The sequence below is a fragment of the Narcine bancroftii genome, chromosome 4 (genome assembly GCF_036971445.1).
Source record: "Narcine bancroftii isolate sNarBan1 chromosome 4, sNarBan1.hap1, whole genome shotgun sequence".
NCBI classification, from domain to species: Eukaryota; Metazoa; Chordata; class Chondrichthyes; order Torpediniformes; family Narcinidae; genus Narcine; species Narcine bancroftii.
Window position 1 is genome coordinate 72755227 of NC_091472.1, and position 20856 is coordinate 72776082.

Here is a 20856-nt window from a genome sequence, read left to right on the forward strand (position 1 = left end):
TGATCAAACAGGTTTCATAAAGAATAGATATGCTTCAGATAATATTCTTAGAGTGATTAGTTTGATTAATAAATATCGATAGTGCCCTGACCACACGATGGTGACCACTTGATGCAGAAAAGGCTTTTGATAGAGTTGAGTGGAACTTTTTATTTAAAGTTTTAGAGAAATTTAAGTTTGGTCCTTCTTTTATTGGTTGGATTAAAGTTTTATACAATAAACCAATAGCCAGGGTATTGACAAATGGTCAGATCTCGGAACCTTTTAGATTAACTCGTTCAACTCGACAAGATTGTCCTTTGTCCCCAGCTTTGTTTATGTTAGTAATTGAACCTTTAGCACAGCTGATATGACAAAATACACAGATACAAGGTATGAAAGTTTTAGATGAGGAGTATAAAATTAATTTATTTGCTGATGATGTATTGATGTATTTAATAAACCCAGTTCAGTCACTTTTACACTTGAAGGAGTGTTTAACATAATATGGATCTTTGTCTGGATATAAAGTTAACTGGGGGAAAAAGTGAAATTTTACCGATAGGTGAAGTAGATTATTCAGTTTATAAGAATATTATCAATTTAAAGTGGACTGATCGAATTAAATATTTGGATATAAATGTGGATGTTGATTATAAATCTTTATATAAATTAAATTATGTACCGTTAATGAAAAAGATCAAAGCTGATTTGATTAAGTGGAAGGATCTTCCTATAAATTTAATTGGAAGAATAAATACAATTAAAATGAATATCTTTCCACGTATACAATATTTGTTTCAGTCAATTCCGTGTTTACTTAAGAATTTTTTCCGAGATTTAAATAAAATGGTTAGGGAATTTTTATGGAAGGGTAAATTTCTAAGAGTAGCTTTGAATAAGTTAACCTGGAAATATGCATTAGGAGGATTACGTTTACCACATTTTCATAATTATTATGAGGCAGCTCAATTTAAATTTATTAGTTCTTTAATGAATTTGGAACGGCCCCCTAGTTGGACTAAAATTGAGATGGCGAATATTTTTGAATTTGAAATACATCGATTTTTGTTTCAGTGGAATTTAAATTTATTACAAAAATATAATGTGCCTATACTAAAGCATTTAATGAAGTTGTGGATGAGCAAAAATAGAATGATAGGCTCTAAGGGTAAATTATTGACTTTAATTAACACTCATATAATAATCAACTTATTCCTTTTTCAATGCATAATCAATGTTTATTACATTGGAAATCTTTTTTTCTTTGGCTTGGCTTCGCGGATGAAGATTTATGAAGGGGTATGTCCACATCTGCTGCAGGCTCGTTGGTGACTGACAAGTCCGATGTGGGACAGGCAGGCACGGTTGCAGCAGTTGCAAGGGAAAATTGGTTGGTTGGGGTTGGGCGTTAGGTTTTTCCTCCTTTGTCTTTTGTCAGTGAGGTGGGCTCTGCGGTCTTCTTCAAAGGTGGTTGCTGCCCTCCGAACTGTGAGGCACCAAGATGCACGGTTGAAGGCGATATCAGCCCACTGGCGGTGGTCAATGTGGCAGGCACCAAGAGATTTCTTTAAGCAGTCCTTGTACCTATTTGGTGCACCTCTGTCTCGGTGGCCAGTGGAGAGCTTGCCATATAACACGATCTTGGGAAGGCGATGGTCCTCCATAAAGGTATAAAAAAAATCTGGGGATTGTTTTAAAGAAGGTAAATTTTTATCCTTTAATCAAATGAGGGAAGATTTTGGTATTAATGAGAATTTTTATTTGTTTATTATCAACTTCGATCTTTAGTAAAACTAATATTTGGTAGAGATATGACTTTACCTAAATTGACTAAATTTGAATCTTTTTTTTGTGACTGTACCAAAGAAGGGATATATTTCATTGATGTACCAAATGCTACAGGAGAGTATGGAAAAAAAAGGATGGGATAGATCTAAGATTAAATGAGAAAAGGATATTTACTTTTTCTGAGGATGACTGGTTAGATATTTGTCATGATAATGTTACTAGATCGATAAATGTTCGTTATGCAATGGTTAATTATAATTTTTTTATATCAATTGTATTTAACACCTGAAAAGTTTTTTTAAAAATTTGGTTTTAGTGAATCAGACTCTTGCTTTAGATGTGGTAATTCAGTTGAAACTTTTTTTCATGCTATTTGGTTATGTGTACATATACAGTCTTTTTGGAAAGCAATTCAATTGTTCTTGGAACATTTGTATAAGATTAAAATACTTTTAGACCTGACAATATTTTTGTTGGGTAAGTTGAAACCTTTTAAAGATTTGGGATTTGATAAATTTCAGATTGCCTTTGAATATTTAGCTTTATCTGTAGCAAAAAAATGTATAGCAAGTACATGGAAAAATGCTAACGTGATTGATATTAATAGATGGCATAATGAGATGAAAACTTGTTTGGTAATGGAAAAAATTACGTATGTTTTACATGATAATTATTCTTTTTTTCTTAATATGTGGTCTTTATATTCAGAATATTTACATTTAAATTTACTTTGATTAGATTTTAGTAAATATTTTTTAGTTTATATTTTAGTTTTCTTTCTTTTTGGCTCTCCTAAAGAGAGCTGGCTGAGAGGGGGAGGGTTCTTTTTTTCTTCTCTTTTTTCTTTTTTATATATAAAATTTAAAAAAAATTTTCACAATATGTATTTTTTCTACTGTATGTAATAACCTTGTTGAATGAATAAATAAAGTTGTGAAAAAAAAAGACATTCTGGTTTGGAGGTTTGAGAACAAAATCTTGCTGTAACTGTCATCAAGACCAAAAAACCTATTGATGACTTTAGGCAGGAGAAGCTATAGGACCACACACCTGTTTGCATTGATTGGACAAAGAAAGAGGGTTAAAACCTTAATGTTCCTGGGAGTCCATATTTCAGAAGACTTCTCTTGGAGCCAGCACATTAAGGCAACTGGAGGTGGGGCCTAATTCTTCCTGAACTCAGGAAATTTGGCACGTTGTCAAGTATTCTATCATTTCTACCGTGGAACGTACACTGGTTACATCACAGCCAGGTTTGGTTATTCAAGTGCCCAGGAGCTCAGAAGGTGGGAAACATAGCAATATCCATCGCAGGATTTGACCTTGAAAGACATCTATGACGAAGGCAGCCAATGTCCAAGGACCTTCTTCACACCTCTCTGCTATTTTTAAACAAAAATTAGTCTTCATTCATGATTAATTATTTCCAAAATGAGAATTGTTCAAAGTTTGTTCCCACCCTCAGTTTCAGATCCATACATTTCCATCACTGTACACTGTTACATTAATTTCTATTTATACCATTACCACCACTGTGACACCCTTTCATTACTCCTCATTCAGTAGTAGCCCCTCAGTGGACAGTAATGGAAACACTCTAGACTGTGGTTCTTCCCCACAGTGCCCTCGCGTTTGCTGCACCAAGCCTCAGTACATTCCTGAGCGTGCACTCCTAGACTGATGTCTCCACGTGATGAAAGACCAACAGGTTTCGGGCAGACGAAAGTGTGTCTTTCATTGAGTTGATGGTTTTCTAGCAGTTCTGGTATTCTGTGGGCGTCTGTAGGAGCAGCCCATAAATTAGAGAATCCTCTGTCATGTTGCTGCTGGGGATGAACCATGACAAGGACCCTTGCATCCTTCTCCACTCACTCAGAGCGAACTTGCATTCTACAAAGAGATGGGCAATTGTCTCCACTCCACGACAGTCATCTCAGTAACAACGTGCATTTAGGATGATGTTCTAATTATACAGGAAGGATCTGACTGCAAGGGCTCCTCTCACTGCAGACCATCAAGTCCTGGTGCTTGTTTTTGAGCACTGGTGATGAGGCATTCCACCAGATGATCTGGAGGGTCTGCTCAGAGAAGGACCCAACAGTGTACATCGAGTCCTTGTCTCTCAGTGTCTGAACAATTTTCCATGCTGACCACTGTCTTGTGGTCAAGGCGCTTGGAAAAATCGTTTCCACGAAGGCATAGGTTGTGTGGCAAAGTCCTGCTGACTGGAATATTTTGCAGCAATGGGGCCAGGCTCCCCTTTGCCACATCTGGGACAAAACAGCACTTGCTGCCCTCATACTTTGGTTCCATGCACTGCCTGATGCAGCCAGAAGACTGCTGTGGTGAGTGCCAGAGTGGAGCTGCAGGGAATGGGCCACACCTGCCCCAAGTAAAGCAGTATCAAGAGCACTTCGCGTGTGATGACCAGGCACAATCTTGTTATTGAGAGGGAGTGCTTCAGCCACAGACTATTTATTGTTGACCTTTGCAATCTGCTCTGACTAATTTTTGTTGCATGCCTCAGCCCCTTCAATCCAGATCCCAGGATCTGATTGTGAAGGGGAGGGTGTACAAGTCATAGCAATTACCAAAGAACATTGCCTTGCTCTTCCAGTTTATGCTGATGCCCTATGCAAACTCATATTGGTTGTAGATGCTGTCAATCATGAACGTGTTGCAGGGGGGCCTTGTCCTGAGTGCCATGACTGTTTGGCAATGTTATCTTTTTATGCCCTTGTCCTTCCAGATGGAATTCAGCAAAGGGTTCTCTGCAGGATCGATGCCAAGGGGGGCATCCGCAGGCATTGCCCCCAAATGAGGTATTGTCCCCCCCCTGCTCGCGGCAGTTGTCCCCCAAATGAGGTATTATGACCTTCCACCTGTAGATCTAATGTCACTAGTCTCCACACAATATAAGCAGCGCGTTTGCCTTTGTTGGAGGGAGAGGGTTAGCGGCAGTGGTTCCGCCGCACGGAGGAGGTTCATGGTAGGCAGGTGGGTCCCACACTCCCCTCCCCCAGCTGAGTGAATTTTTGAATGTCAGCCTTGTTCTGATGCCGACCCTGAATCTATGCAGGATACAATGAACAATGAAGAGAGAGGGGAAAATTGCCTGATTCCAGACTTGATGGATAAGCCGCCTGTTTCCCACCCATTGATTTGACTGCACTATGGATGTACGAGTAAAGCAGTTTAAAGCAATTTTCGATACCTTCCCCACAGCACATTTTGGAGAGCATGTCCACTTCTTCTCACTGATACCATATAGTTGAAAGTGCGGAAGCCTGAAAAGTAGCACCTCTTGGTTCAACAACAGCCATTAGGCTCTTGGACCTCTCCTTGTCACACTCGTTTGTGACTGCTCTGATATCACATAAGCATTGTATCCACTATTGGAGTCACTTTTTCCCCCTACTAGGATAACTGTGAATATTTATTATGTAGCTATACATTTTATATACAATATATAACGTCAATTTGGATAATGATGTAGTTGGTTGTTTTTGTAGATTTCTTTTAAGTAAAGTACGTGTGCAGCTGCCGCAAGGTAGAATTTTGGTGTGCATATGTGTGTAATTACAGAGACGGAGACTAATTTTAAAACTCGATTGTACTTTTAAAGCAAAATGTTTAATATCATCTGTTACATATTTCCTTTACAGTATATAAGCTTCAAAGCAATATGCCTGAATTGAAAGCTCGGGTTGCTTCACCAGTGTTGATCTCTCATCTTGATGAGCCCAAACTCTGCATGGCCAACCAGCTCACATCAGAACTTGGGCCTGTGAGTTAGCCACAAACCTGTTTTCTTACCATTTTTGTTATGAAGCAGCATTTTGAGAAAAATCTGCACTTGTTGACTTCCTGACTATGAAAAGGCAGAACAATTGGTCATTTGAATTCCAGAGACTAATGTAACTTGTGTCCTGAGCAGACCCATTTAGCAAAACCTGCACACTAGCAGCTGTAAATGTGTAGGATGTACCTGAATAGATACCAGGGATGCAGGGCTAATTTTCTAGGTGCCGGAGCTCACCAAAAACTGCAACAAGGAAGTGCCTGGAGCTGCACTCTGGTGAGCTCCGGCCACACAGCACCCAAATAGATACTGATCAACAGGATTTGCAATTGTGTGTCCAGTGTGGACAGATTAAGTAGGTAAATCTTGTGTTGCATGAAAAATTATAATGATGGAAAATACTAATGAATTTTGAAAGCTTAGAGCTTGATTAAAATAATGCTCAAGATAATTTCTCCTCCAGACAAAATATTACAAAATGTTGAGATGCAAATCATTAACTAAATTCCAAATTAAATTTGTAGATATTGCCCTGTCAGTAGCAAAAAAAAATGCATTGCAATCACCTGGAAGTCCAACTCCCCCCTGCTCATTACTCGATGGACCATGGAGATGCACAACTGTGTCCCCATGGAGAAAATAACAATTTAAGAAATAAGTATGATACTTTTGCCAAAATATGGTAACTTTATTTAGAGCACTTAGGTGTGCAGCTATAACAACAGCCCACGGTTCTAAAAAGCTAACAAAATACATAAAAACAGCAGCAGTGAAGCACCTCAAAGAGTGGAAGTAGATTCAAAAGACTGGTTGATTTTTCTTTACTTTTTATTTTTACTATTTTTCTGTTCGTCATTTTAATTGCTTTAGTTGTTTAATTTTCAAAGCTCTGGGGGAGGGAAGGAAATTGTAAGTAAGCTGACATAGTAATTGTACCTGAGAAGTGAATTATACTAAAAGAAAGTGTAAATATGTTATAAATACTTTTTTCAGATGCGATACAATGTTTTCAGAAAAATAAAATTAAAAAAAAATGTTGAGATGCACTGATCACTAGTTACAATTGCATAAGTCCATTCCATCTGCTGCACTTTGATTTATCCTGTGATTGGAATATTTGCAGAGTGCAATTGATCCTTGAATTATTCAAGATTTTGTTTTGTCATTCTTTGCAGTGCCTTTTAGTGTTCCAAACTAAACTTTTATTTCCTTCTTCTCTACCATTATGATTTACCTCCAGGCATCTTGTCTATTTAGGTTGAAAGTCCCCTCCACAATATTACAAAGTATTTAATGCTAGTGAGCAACCCATTAGGGCCTAATGTTTATGTGGCTAAACTCGCTTAATGTAAGAGCCACAAATGATAAAGCTCAGATGCTTGAGAGCCGCAGGACAAGAACAAAATTCACAAGTACGTCTTTATTGTTACATACACATTTTGTAACAAAAATTTTATATAAATTTTAAGAAATGCACATTAAATGCAATAATATTTATTCATACATGCAGTTTTTAAACTGTTAAGTTGTATTAGTTTCAACAATCACAAAGACACAAATATGTAAAAAAGGTAAACCAAAAAAATGAGAAATATTTTAATCTGATTTCCACCTTACAAAATTAGTCTCATTATAATCATTTTTTATGACTAAAATACAATGCTACAAATATCAGGCTATTAAAGATGTGAGTCGGGCAAGGGCGAGAGACAGCAGCGTGAGTTGGGCGGGTGATGGAGAGAGACAGGCAGCGCGAGTCGGGCGATGGGGAGAGGGGGGAGACCGGCAGCCAACCGCATATTAAAGGTCAAAGAGCTGCATATGGCTTGCGAGCTGTGGTTTGGCCACCCCTGGTTTATGTCAAATATGAGAATCTTCCTACCTTCACTTAATGTTATCCACACATTTTTATTTCTTTTCATTATTAAATCCATTCACCTAATTTTTCTCTACTCCTCACTGAGATGAGAATTTTGTCCTCTTTTGTTTTAGATATTAGTTTAGGAAACTGTGGTGTTCACCTTCCAAGTAAATATAGTGCTCCTTGCATCCATTCCCCATGTTGGGTCCATGGCTGACATTTTCTGAAGATCACCCTGGACCTGGGAATTTGAAAAGATGAAGCAGAATATGTCTTGCTGTGGAGATGAAGTGCTATGGGCATGTTGTGATAATATGTGCTTAGGTAAAAGTTTGGTACAGGTACACAATCCTTTATCCGGACACTTAAAATCCAGAAAGCTCCAAAATCCGGCAAGTGGGGACCGGCGGATGGGGGAGGCTGCTGAGGGACCACAGTCGGGGGAGGCGGCTGAGGGACTGGTGGTCGGAGGAGGCGGCCAAGTGACGGCGGTCGGGGGAGGCGGCCGAGGGACCGCAGTCGGGAGGTGTCCAGGCAGCTGAGGGACTGGTGGTTGGGGCAGGCAGCCGGGAGGCCGAGGGACCGCGGTCAGGGGAAACAGCCGTTGGGGGAGACTGCCGGGCGACTGGAAGGGGGTGGATGTGGATAGGCAGCACAATTCGGGTGGGCTTTCCGAAATCCGGAAAAATCCAAAATTCAGAACGCACTGTTCCCCAAGGGTTCCAGATAAAGGATCGTGTACCTGTATTAGGGAGCTGCTGTGGAAGAAAGGAAGTAAGATACTAGTAATTTTAATTGTTAGTAAATATGGTCTTCTACTGCATTCTAAGCAGCTAAGTTCAATGCAATAATATTATCTTTATAAACAGTTAAGGACACTTTTTTTCTGTTATAGTGTTTACCTATCACACTGAGCAATCTTCCCTTTTACGTTTAAGAGATAAAAATTTGTTTGGTATTTCATGTGACCTTTTCATTTCTGCTGCTTTTCTATTTGTTCACCTTGAATTTCATAAAACTTTTAAAATATCGATTACAGATCCCTGACTATTGTAGATGATAAAATTTGGATGCACTGACAAACATCATTTTATGTAATATGAACACTGTACAGTATTTATATAGGTGGTATTATCAATGAGCTTTTTTGTCTGGGTTTGATAATACTGCTACTTATTATTGATCTTTTGTAAATCTTTACATTTTGTGGAATTTCCAAATTTATTTTGATACTACAGTAATTCAAATATTTTCAATAAAAGTGAGGTTTTGGGAAACTGTATCAAGGATTGTTTGAGACTGTTACATTATGGTTCTTTGATGTAGCCAGCCAGTCATTCCAAAGCAAAAATGATCCTGGTTTAGCACAACCAAGACTGAGTCTAGAATTCAGTCCGTACATATCTCATGATTCCGTTCTTGATCTCTTTCTCGTTGAATTGTAATTGCTTCGGCAATAAATGGTTTGCCAGCCTCCTTGCATATAACAGAAACAATCTACAATTTATTTATGGAAGTAGTAGAACTTTCCTTTAGTCAGTATTTGGCAAGGTTGAAGATGAATCGGGTTTTTTTGGTAGAACTCCAGATACTGTTGATGCTTTGTTTCCTTAGCCTGAACCGGCCCCATAGAACCTGCTGAACCTTGCTTGATCCTAAATGTGATTCAAGTTCCAAATTCAATTCATCAATTTCCCATCCTGCATCTTACCCAAGATGGTAAATTGCCAATTGCTGTCCACCTCCTAGCTTAATCAATTAAAAATTGATCTTCACTTAAAAATCTCTTGGTTTGCATTTTCTTCCTGTTTCCAACTTATCTGGGCATCTGGTTTGTTCCTTTCCCAACTGAAATCAATCCAATCCATTCCCAAATGCTTAACATTGCAATTTCCTCTGCTGCCATATCTTTTCTTTATGGCTCTCTGAAATTTTGTATTTTTTGCTAACTTCAAATCTGTCTTCCATTCCTCATATCTCTCCATACCTTGTGGATTTCACGACATTTGAAATCTGGTGCAAGTCTTAATGCAATGCAGTTTATCTCCATATTATTAGCTTACCTTGCTGTCATGCCTCAGATACCATGAGGTTCTATTCTTTTATGTTTAGTAGCATGATGATAAATTTACTTGATTCTAGCCAATTATTTGAGGATAGATTCATAGTTATTCAGAAAATCATTCATCGTGATTATTCCCAAGCCAGAGCTCTTTAAAAATACATAAGTTAAAATAATAAAAAAGTGAGTAAATGGGAATATGAAAAACAGATGTAAAGTGTTGATTTACAAAAGCCTTCCAGAAGGACTGAATCAATAAGTGGATTCCCTTAAGAGGAATAGAGAAGTAGAATTGCACAGAGCATAAATTTTAAATATTCAAGTAAAATCTGTAGCTGTGTTTCTTGGTGTAAGAGTTGGAAGGAACAAGCATGCTGAATGAGGGCGATTGCAGTTGAATGGGCTGAAGGAGTTCAGATGGAAGAAGTTGATTGTCCTCTTGGGATTTTTGGTGGCATTTAGAATTGACATCAGAGTCAACGATATAGAATAGAAATAAAATATTTCTTTGTTTTATTATCCTGAAATATGCTGCTTTTAAAGTTTTGTTGTTTCAACATAGAAAATTTTGAAACAGATTTTTAAAATGTCTGAGTTGGTTCTGTTTGCCATTGACTGACTAGCCATTACAGATGTTTATAACCTTGAGCTTTGGCTTTTTTATGAAAGCTTGTGAATAAATGTGATGAATTAAAATTGCCACTTTTAAAGTTTTCATTTAATCACAATGTATTTAATGTTATTTAACAAAATATGGCATTTTTTGGGTTGTTACATTGCTGAACAACTCATCAAGTTTAGTGTCCTGATTGCAAGCACTTTGCTTTTGGGTACAACATAATTGACTGCACAAAAAGTTTCTTCTGTCGTTAGTGCTAGGAGAATTATTGACCCAATTAGAGAGAGTTTTTCATTCAAAATTGGTAAAGCAAATGAGAAGTGTAAGCTTGACAATTGAATTATGTTTGCATCTAACTTTTGTTCTCCAAAACACTGTCACTTAGCAGCTACTTTGTCGTGGTCATTAAATATCTGTGAATCAGACTTCTTTGTTACTGACTTTTAAAATGAGTAATTTTATTTCTTGATTATCAAGACTGAGGCTTGAGGCCAATAACTTAATTCAAAACAAAAAAGCTGCACTTGACAGAAATGCACTGAAATATTCAGTAGCATGGCTGCATCTGTGGACAGAGAAACTGAGTTAATATTTGGGATAATGATCCTTCATTGGAACTGGAAATGTTGAACAAGCAAGATGCGTTTTAAGTTGAAGAGAGGACAAGGAATGGAAAGAATAAAAGGGCTGTCAGTGATCAAGTGGAGACTGAATTAAGTGAGTTTTGACCAAGTAGTAAAATCACAAACCAGTGGGGCCTGATTTGGATATTTATTTCTGAAGTGTCAGAAACACATTATTTAGCCAAAGTTACAGTTAGGCTTCTGCAAATTATCAACGTCAACTAAAATAAACTGATTATGGTCAAGTAAAATGTAAATTCTTACCTATGGATCTTTCACTTCTGCTTTCACTTCTGTACCTGGTGATTTTGATGGAATTTTTAACCAGTAACTTTCAGATTGAAATGGGTACAATAGAAATTAATTTTCTTCTACCCTAATGCTGGATCCCAATTTGTATTATGATCATTTGTCACAAAATATCTATTACAATGAAACAAATTGTTCTGTGAGCAGACAAACCGGTTATCTCTCACGCGGTGGTTCTCAACCTTTTTCTTTCTACTCACATACCACTTTAAGTAATCCCTATGCCATTGGTGTTCTGTCTCTCTCTCTCTCTCTCTCTCTCTTTGGCTTGGCTTCGCAGATGAAGATTTATGGAGGGGTAAATGTCCACGTCAGCTGCAGGCTCGTTTGTGGCTGACAAGTTGGGTGTTGGGTTTTTCCTCCTTTGTCTTTTGTCAGTGAGGTGGGCTCTGTGGTCTTCTTCAAAGGAGGTTGCTGCCCGCCGAACTGTGAGGCGCCAAGATGCACAGTTTGAGGCGATATCAGCCCACTAGCGGTGGTCAATGTGGCAGGCACCAAGAGATTTCTTTAGGCAGTCCTTGTACCTCTTCTTTGATGCACCTCTGTCTCGGTGGCCAGTGGAGAGCTCGCCATAGAACACGATCTTGGGAAGGCGATGGTCCTCCATTCTGGAGACGTGACCTACCCAGCGCAGTTGGATCTTCAGCAGCGTGGATCCGATGCTGTCGGCCTCTGCCATCTCGAGTACTTCGATGTTGGAGATGAAGTCGCTCCAATGAATGTTGAGGATGGAGCGGAGACAATGCTGGTGGAAGCGTTCTTGGAGCCGTAGGTGATGCCGGTAGAGGACCCATGATTCGGAGCCGAACAGGAGTGTGGGTATGACAACGGCTCTGTAAACGCTAATCTTTGTGAGGTTTTTCAGTTGGTTGTTTTTCCAGACTCTTGTGTAGTCTTCCAAATGCGCTATTTGCCTTGGCGAGTCTGTTGTCTATCTCGTTGTCGATCCTTGCATTCGATGAAATGGTGCAGCCGAGATAGGTAAACTGGTTGACCGTTTTGTGTGCCCGATGGAGATGTGGGGGGGCTGGTAGTCATGGTGGGGAGCTGACTGATGGAGGACCTCAGTTTTCTTCAGGCTGACTTCCAGGCCAAACATTTTGGCAGTTTCCGCAAAGCAGGACGTCAAGCGTTGAAGAGCTGGCTCTGAATGGGCAACTAAAGTGGCATTGTCTGCAAAGAGTAGTTCACGGAGAAGTTGCTCTTGTGTCTTGGTGTGAGCTTGCAGGCGCCTCAGATTGAAGAGACTGCCATCCGTGCGGTACCGGATGTAAACAGCGTCTTCATTGTTGAGGTCTTTCATGGTTTGGTTCAGCATCATGCTGAAGAAGATTGAAAAGAGGGTTGGTGAGAGAACGCAGCCTTGCTTCACGCCATTGTTAATGGAGAAGGGTTCAGAAAGCTCATTGCTGTATCTGACCCGACCTTGTTGGTTTTCGGGCAGTTGCATAACCACGTTAAGGAACTTTGGGGGGCATCCGAGATGCTCTAGTATTTGCCAAAGCCCTTTCCTGCTCACGGTGTCGAAGGCTTTGGTGAGGTCAACAAAGGTGATGTAGAGTCCTTTGCTCTCAGACAGCTCCAAGAAAAGTGCAGAGAACAAAACAAAGACCATGTCAGTAGTTCCTCTGTTTGCGCGAAAGCCGCACTGTGATTCTGGGAGAACATTCTCGGCGACACTAGGTATTATTCTATTTAGAAGAATCCTAGCGAAGATTTTGCCTGCAATGTAGAGCAGCATGATTCCCCTGTAGTTTGAGCAGTCTGATTTCTCGCCTTTGTTTTTGTACAGGGTGATGATGATGGCATCACGAAGGTCCTGAGGCAGCTTTCCTTGGTCCCAGCAGAGCTTGAAAAACTCATGCAGTTTGGCATGCAGAGTTTTGCCACCAGCCTTCCAGACCTCTGGGGGGATTCCATCCATGCCTGCTGCTTTGCCACTTTTCAGTTGTTCAATTGCCTTATATGTCTCTTCCCGGGTGAGGACCTCATCCAGCTCTAGCCTTAGGGGCTGTTGAGGGAGCTGGAGCAGGGCAGATTCTTGGACTGAGCGGTTGGCACTGAAAAGAGATTGGAAGTGTTCTGACCATCGGTTGAGGATGGAGATCTTGTCACTGAGGAGGACTTTGCCTTCTGAGCTGCGCAGCGGGTTTGGACTTGGGATGAGGGGCCGTACACAGCCTTTAGAGCCTCATAAAAACCCCTGAAGTCGCCAATGTCCGCGCTGTGCTGGGTTCGTTGGGAGGCTAGTCCTCCACTCATTTTGGATCTCCCGGAGTTTGCGCTGAAGATGGCTGCATGCGCGACGGAAGGCTTGTTTCTTCTCTGGCCAGGACAGCTTTGTTAGGTGAGCCTGGTGGGCAGCTCGCTTCTTTGTCAGCAGCTCCTGGATTTCCTGGTTGTTTTCGTCGAACCAGTCCTTGTTTTTCCTGGAGGAGAAGCCCAGTACCTCTTCAGTGGATTGCAGTATGGTAGTCTTCAGCTGATTCCAGAGGGTTTCAGGGGACAAGTCTGTGAGGCGGATTGTATCCTCGCGTTTTGCTTTGAGGTTTGCCTGGAAGTTTCCTCTCACTTCGTCTGACTGCAGGTTTCCAACATTGAACCTCTTTCTGGGGGCTTTACTGTTCCTGGACTTTGGCTTGAAGTGAATGTTGAGCTTGCAGCGAACCAGCCGGTGGTCAGGTGGCATTCCGCGCTGGGCATGACCCTGGTGTGGAGCACATCTCGTTTGTCTCTTTCTCGCCCCAGGACTTGGTCCAGGAGGTGCCAGTGTTTGGATCGGGGATGCATCCAGGTAGTCTTCAGGCTGTCCCTCTGCTGAAAAAGAGTGTTTGTAATAACAAGCCGCTGTTCTGCGCAGAGCTCCAACAGGAGGCGCCTGTTGTCGTTGCACTTGCCGACACCATGCTTGCCCAGGATTCCTGGCCAGGTTTCTGAGTCTTTGCTGACGCGAGCGTTGAAGTCGCCAAGGATGACAACCTTGTTGGCTGTAGGGGTGCATTGAATGAGGTTGCGCAGATCAGTGTAGAACTTGTCCTTTTCTGCTTGTTCCGCCTGGAAGATTGGAGCATAGACACTGATGAGGGTGATACGACGCTTGTTTTGAAGGGGGAGTCGCATGGACATGATCCGGTCCGAGTGGCCTGTCGAGAGGTTTTCGAGTTTGGAGGCAATGGAGTTCTTGACCATGAAGCCTACACCAGATAGGCATCGTTCATCCATAGGCTTGCCAGACCAGTAGAGTGTGTAGCCCGCGCCGCGTTCTTGGAGGCTGCCTACATCTGCAAGGCGGACTTCACTGAGAGCGGCTATGTTAATGTCAAGTCTGAGGAGTTCATGTGCGATGAGGGCAGACCGACGTTCAGGTCGGTGGCTGTCAGCCTTGTCTAGCATGGTTCTGATGTTCCAGCATGCTAGCTTGAGTTTGTAAGCATCTTTTGAGGGGGTGGACGTGGAGGGGGAGGACGTGGACATGTCCTCGGGCCTGCGCAAAGGAGCTTTTAGGTGGAGTGCAGTGTGCGCAGTACTGGCCCCACCCTTTACACCCATGGTTCGTGTGCCGTGGCCAAGCAAGCTGGGACGTGGCAGCGAGGTCCTTGGGTCGTAGGTTATATATCGGAGTGGCCTTCTCCTATGCAGGTTTCTTACCCAGGCTGGAGGGGCCTGCCTCCCCTCCTAGGTCGGACCATACTGCCCGGACCGGGGCCGGGGCCGCCGCTGCTTTCCCTGTGATTAGTAAGGGATTGCTTAAGGTGGTGTGTGAATGGGAAGGGAAGATTGAGAATCACTGCTCTTGACCCAATTGTTACTGAAATATTTTGCTTGAGAAAACTTGTCATTCACCCATTTCCTTTGGTGTTATGAAACCGTGCCCAGAACAAGTCAATTAGGTACGATTAAAAGAGTGGTTTTCAAACTTTTTCTTTCCACCCACATACCTCCTTAAGCAATCCCTTACTAATCACCGAGAACTTATGGCATAGGGAATACTTAAAATGGTATGTGAGTGGAACGAAAAAGGTTGAGAACCACTGCTCTAAAACCATTTAAAAAGCATAATTGCAGAGTATAGGGTTGCAATGAAAAGTAAGATCAATTAGAACTGAGCAAGAATAGCGTGATGGCACAGTTAGAGGGTTTATTCAGGAACCTAATGGGTCCAGGGAAGAAATCATCTTTTAGTCTGTTGGTGCATGCCTTCACACTGCCTGAACGGATTAGGGAGAAGAAAGCGTGTCCAGAGTGTTGGGTGCTTTTCCTAGATGTCAGGAGATGTAGATGGAGCTCTTGAAGGGGAAGGAAGTTTGTGTTACATTCTAATCTGCATTTAATCTAATTTTTTGTAGCTTGTGATCTTGAACAGAGCAACTTCCATATCATGTGGTGATGCATCCACCAAGTATGCTTTCAAAGGTGCACCTGTAGAAGTTGTTGAGGCAGAGAAGGGGAGGGGGGGGGGGGGGGGGAAATGTCCCAAATTTCCTTTGTATTTCAAAGAATGTCGAGACATTGTTGTGCTTTCTTGATTATTGCATCAACATGTTTGTCCCAGATCAGAAGATGCTTGTTACTAAGAATTTGAAATGATCACTTTTACTTTAGCACCATTAATGTGAACAGATGTGAACTTTTCCCTCTCTCCTGAAGTCAAGTTCTTTCATCTTATTGATGTTAAGGGAGAGATTATTACCTTGCAACCATACCACCAGACTTTCTCTCTATCCTGCCTTCCATCTCATCATTATTTGATATCCAGTCCACGACTGTGGAACTGTCAGCAAATTTGAAGACGGGGTGGCAGATGGTTTGCTGAGATCTAGATCTTGAAGTTTGTATTGATGATTGCAATTTGTTACTAAAGTACTAATTAGTGATTTGGAAATATATGTTTATGGTGTACTGCTGATTAGGGTGCTTGTGTTGCAATGTGGATAGTGAGGAAAAAAGCATGGAAGAACTGTCGCTATTGGAAAATGTCTATTCTCGTTGTGCAAGTCATGCAACAACCATCTTTATACAAAGATGGAGTGATGAAGAATTATTTTGGCTCTTATCAATATCAATGCATTTTTGATACACGCACTTTGTCATTTTTGTACAGTTCAACGAACGTCATGAAGTGTCTTCTAAATCTGATGACATTTAATTTAGCTTCACTGGTAGCAGTTGAATAGCTGCATTAGAATAAGTTGTTCAATACTTTTGATGGTTGATTGCAAAACATGCGTCGCTGATTTTAAAAGATGGATGGGAGTGTGGGGGTGGTGGGGGGTGGGTTGTTAGAGGAGAGAAAACTGAGTAGGGTAGCTGGACCTTTCCTGAAGTCAGAACTCTTAGATGGTTACATCTTGAATTGATTTTTTTGAAATATGATTGCAGACAGCTTGCTTAAAAAAAGTTTTGTCTTTTATTGCCAAACTGGACAACTCCTCAATATGGGTAGTTTAAAGGCAAGATTTTTGCACTTCCATATCTTCAGAAGAATTTAATTTTGACATGTATACACTTTGGGATTTTTAATCAAAGGTAGCTTGTATTTTCCAAATATTCATTGTTTAAGTGTACAATCAATTTTTTTGTGCACTTGAGCTAGATTGAGTTTGATTATGAATAAGGTAATAATGATTTTTTTGAAAAGAATATATGACACAGGCTTTTTACCTTGTATATGGGACATGATTGGCTTTTGATGAAATTTGATTTCAATTAAATACTGAGCTAATGTTGATTTGATTAGATTTATATCTGGATAAGATAGTATAGAGGGCAGTTTGCTGAAGTAAGTCCGAAGGTGAATTCTTATTTTTAAAAAATTTTATAACAGTGATATTAATCTCGCATATTTTCCTGTGGAATGCAGTTTTCATAGTGTTCTACAGGAATTCCTCAAAACGGAGATCTTAAAGCACACCAATCATAAATTGAGTTTTTTTTAAAAAAAGTTGCTTGTATTTCCAAGCACTTGTTTTGTTCTCTTGGAGGATATAAACATTTCAAATGGATAAATAGTTGTTAAAGTTCTCAGCAACTGTCTAATACTGTTGCAGTAATTTATTCTATATTGTAACAGTAGAACATTATCCACTTGCTGTGTTTTTGTTTGATTCAATTTAAAGACGGCAAATGAATGAAACCAGTTTTATTTTCCCTGTGAATCAATGACATTTCAACATCTTTTAGATTCACTTAAACAAAATATTTTTATTGGTGCTCTTTTGGGCTTGTTATGTATTCTATTAAAAAAAGGCTCATCTGTTTGAAGAATTCATTGGCTTAAGAAAGTGAGTTCGTGGGATGAACTGTTGTCATATTTTTATACCAAGAAATAATGATAACAACCTTGCAGCAACGGATGAGGTATTGGGTTGATGTCAAGAAGAAAGTCCCAAAACTTGAGTTTCATCTCTTTTGTGGTTCAAGTTTGGTTAACTGAAATGTGTAAATCCAAGACTGAAGTTTTGTTAGGGAAAGGGTAATTGAAGATTACAGAACTGATGGTTCCTCGGAGCTTCCTTATTCTAATTATTGAAGTATGGATACACAAACTTTACCTCCTGATTTTTTTTTTAAACAACCTGTGCCATTATTCATGTGTTTCTTGGGAAAACTGACACAAGGCCAAGAATATTGCAATTTTTGATTGACTAAAGAGACAAATATATTTGTTTGACAACGTGAGAGAGAGTTTTGAGGTTTAAAACTCTTCAGGAAATTTATGGTGGATGAAACCATTTGTTGCACACTTGCATCATAATTTCCTGGGTCTTCTGCAGATATAATACTGGGTTTAATTTGTTTGACAACATGAGAGAGAGTTTTGAGGTTTAAAACTCTTCAGGAAATTTATGGTGAGTGAAACCATTTTTGCACACTTGCATCATAATTTCCTGGGTCTTCTGCAGATATAATTCTGGGTTTGTCTCAAATCTTCCAGGTTGCAGTCAAAAGTTTTGCTCTCATGCAAACAATGCAAAATTATTTTCTTGAGGTCTGTTTTGGTTTTAAAACTTGATTCTTTCTAGATGTTATTTCATTTGTCTAAGTCAGGGGTGTCAAACTCAAATTCACAGAGGCCCAAAATTAAAAACTTGGACTAAGTCGAGGGCCGAACTAAATATTTATTGAAAATTTTCAACAACATCTGCATGTTTTCTCTTCTTTCAACATATGTAATGTTAAACTTTTTCTTATTAAAATAAATGTTTAATAATAGTTTTGGATAAACTCTTTCCAGAAGCATTAACAAATGAGAAATAAAATATTCAATAAATAATATTTCTCTATAGAGGATTTGTCAAATGTTGCTAGTGTGCTGTCGAATAGTAAAATCTGAGGGCTATTGAGAATGTGTGGGAGAATAACATGATTCCTGAAACAATCAAATGGGTGACTGATTGTGGGCATGAACTCTAGCAGGGTTATTTGCCATGCCCTTTTAACATTGGTACAGATATCCTTTGATTTACACACTTTTCAAGTTTTATGCCTAATGAGCTTGTATCCAGGTGCAGGACCATTATTAACCAGGAATATATTTATCACTGTGACATGAAACTATTGGAAGATCGTTTTATCCTGAGATTAAAGTTCATAATACTTACTCAGGCCTGTGTGCGGGTGGGCGGGGTTTGCGGGCGATTGGGTTGGACAACGACAGTGCGGGGGCATCGGCTCTCGCTGCAGGGCGGCATCTCGGCAGATCAGCGGCCCCGTCACCGTGAGTCGCGGATCAGCCTGCAGCAGGGAGGGGGAGTGGGCAACGGTCTTGGCGAGGTCAGGCCCGAGGCCTCCGGTTCCGGGTGCTGAGATGCGGCCTTGGCTTCCCCTGACACCGGCCAGGCCCCAAAACCAGAGTCCACGGTGAGACCCTGCAACGTAAACAGAGGAGGTGGGGGCGATTAGCAGGCTGACGCCAATGCATTCTGGGATTTGTTGTATTACTGTGCATGCGCTATACTGGCGCGGCGGCCAGCGGACCACCTCTAATACATTTTTGAAATGATCTTGCAGGCCAAATATAATTATATCACGGGCCAAATTTGGCCCGTGGGCCAGAGTTTGACATGTGTGCCCTCTGCCATCGGAACTCTGTAATTAGTAAGGGATTGCTTAAGGTGGGATGTGAGTGGGAAGGAAAGGGTGAGAATCACTGCTCTAGACCCAATTGTTAATGAAATATTTTGCTTGAGAAAAATTGTCATTGGCCCATTTCCTTTAGCGTTCTGAAACCGTGCACATGACGAGTCAATGAGGGATGATTAAAGCAGTGGTCTTCAAACTTTTTCTTCCCACCCACAGACCACCTTAAGCAATCCCTTACTAATCACAGAGCACCAATGGCACAGGGACGGAAGTGGAAAGAAAAAGGTTGAGAACTGTTGTATTGTGGTAACTCCTCATCTGATTAGGTTAATTGTTAGGCAAGTGGTCAGAGAAGGACCCCCCCCCCCCCCACCCCGAAAGGCTTAAATCACAGGAACAAAATAAGTTTCCGTCTCACTGCTCCCAATCTTACACACAGTCCTGATGTGAAATGTGGGGTCACAGCTCCACGTTCACCCGAGTTCAGGTGCTGTCTGTGTGGAGTTTGTACGCTCTCCCCTTGTCTTGGACCAACAGGTCAGTCGCCTGACGAAGGCACCCGAACCCCCCCGTTGAAACGCCGGCGTCCGGGGCGGTGGAGGAATTGGCTGAGAAGAGCGCGTTGCTCCCACCCCCCTCCCATGGTTGGAGGGGGATTAAATTGCGATCTCACGGCGCCGGGCTCGTCTCCAACAAAAGGAGCGGGAGGCAGGGTCCGCCGCGCACGGAGCGAGGGGGAAGGCATCGCCAACGAGATGTTTGGTCCGGTGTCGCCACTGAAGCACAGACCCAGTGAGGATGGTCCCCAACTCCAGCCGCGTCTGTGTGTCCGGAAGCCGGGTGGGCTGAGTGCGGCGCTCCGATCCCCGAGATTCGGGACTCTGAGATCCCTCCACACCTCCAGCGTCTTCATTTTCACCTTCAGTGTGCATGCGCTATACTGGCACGGTGGCCAGCGGGCCAACTCTAATATATATTTAATATGATCTTGTGGGCCAAATATAATTATATCGCGGGCCAAATTTGGCCCGTGGGCCAGAGTTTGACATGTGTGGTCTAAGTCCAGTTGCATAGAACAAGTCTGGGTATTCAAGATTTATCTGTTAGGAAATGTTCTAGTCTATCTTCAGGCAAACTAATCTCAGAATTCATGCTTAATAATTTTATGAAGTAAAATATTAGAATTGTCCCATTCACCTCAAAATCTACGTATTTTGTTGGAATGATTTTTCTGGGACTGTAGCCAGTGTTACAAAATCTCCTGGGCTTTGTGTAATCTGGCAGGTCACTGTATTCTGTTTATTTTAAAAAACTGCTTATTTTCCCTTTCATTACTCTCATTGTTTGGAAAAGATGAATGGCTTTGTATGCTTCATATTCCCAAAGTATTATAAATCTCAGCTGCATATACAGTGCTGTATTTCCTACATGGTCAAACAAAATGTATACAAATAACTTTAAGTAAAATCTGGAATGTGCACTTTAATCACGTGAATTGTTTGATTACAAATTTAAAACTGGAGCACAGAGGCAAATGGGGGGGGGCGGGGTGGGGAGGAAGGTATCTTTGTCCTCAACAAATTTTAATTTTAAATGTAGACATACAGCTCAGTTACAGGGCATTTCAGCCATTCTGTGCCACCCAATTAACTTAAACCCTGGTACATTTCGAACAGTGGGAGGAAACTGCAGCCCCTGGAGAAAACCCACGCAGACATGGGGAGAACG

The 20856-nt window shown here is 41.1% G+C and overlaps 1 protein-coding gene across 2 annotated transcripts in view; it reads left to right on the top strand.

Annotated features, from left to right (window-relative positions):
- LOC138760682 (rho guanine nucleotide exchange factor TIAM2) overlaps positions 1–20856 on the top strand; it is a 314168-nt gene that overhangs the window by 54607 nt on the left and 238705 nt on the right. The window contains exon 1 of one of the 2 annotated variants that reach the window (XM_069931609.1): positions 5519–5557. The exons of the other annotated variant lie outside the window; for it this stretch is intronic. The gene's annotated coding sequence lies outside the window, so the exon portion shown is untranslated. Of the gene's footprint in view, positions 1–5518; positions 5558–20856 lie in introns of those variants that run through there. 2 annotated transcript variants of the gene reach the window in all.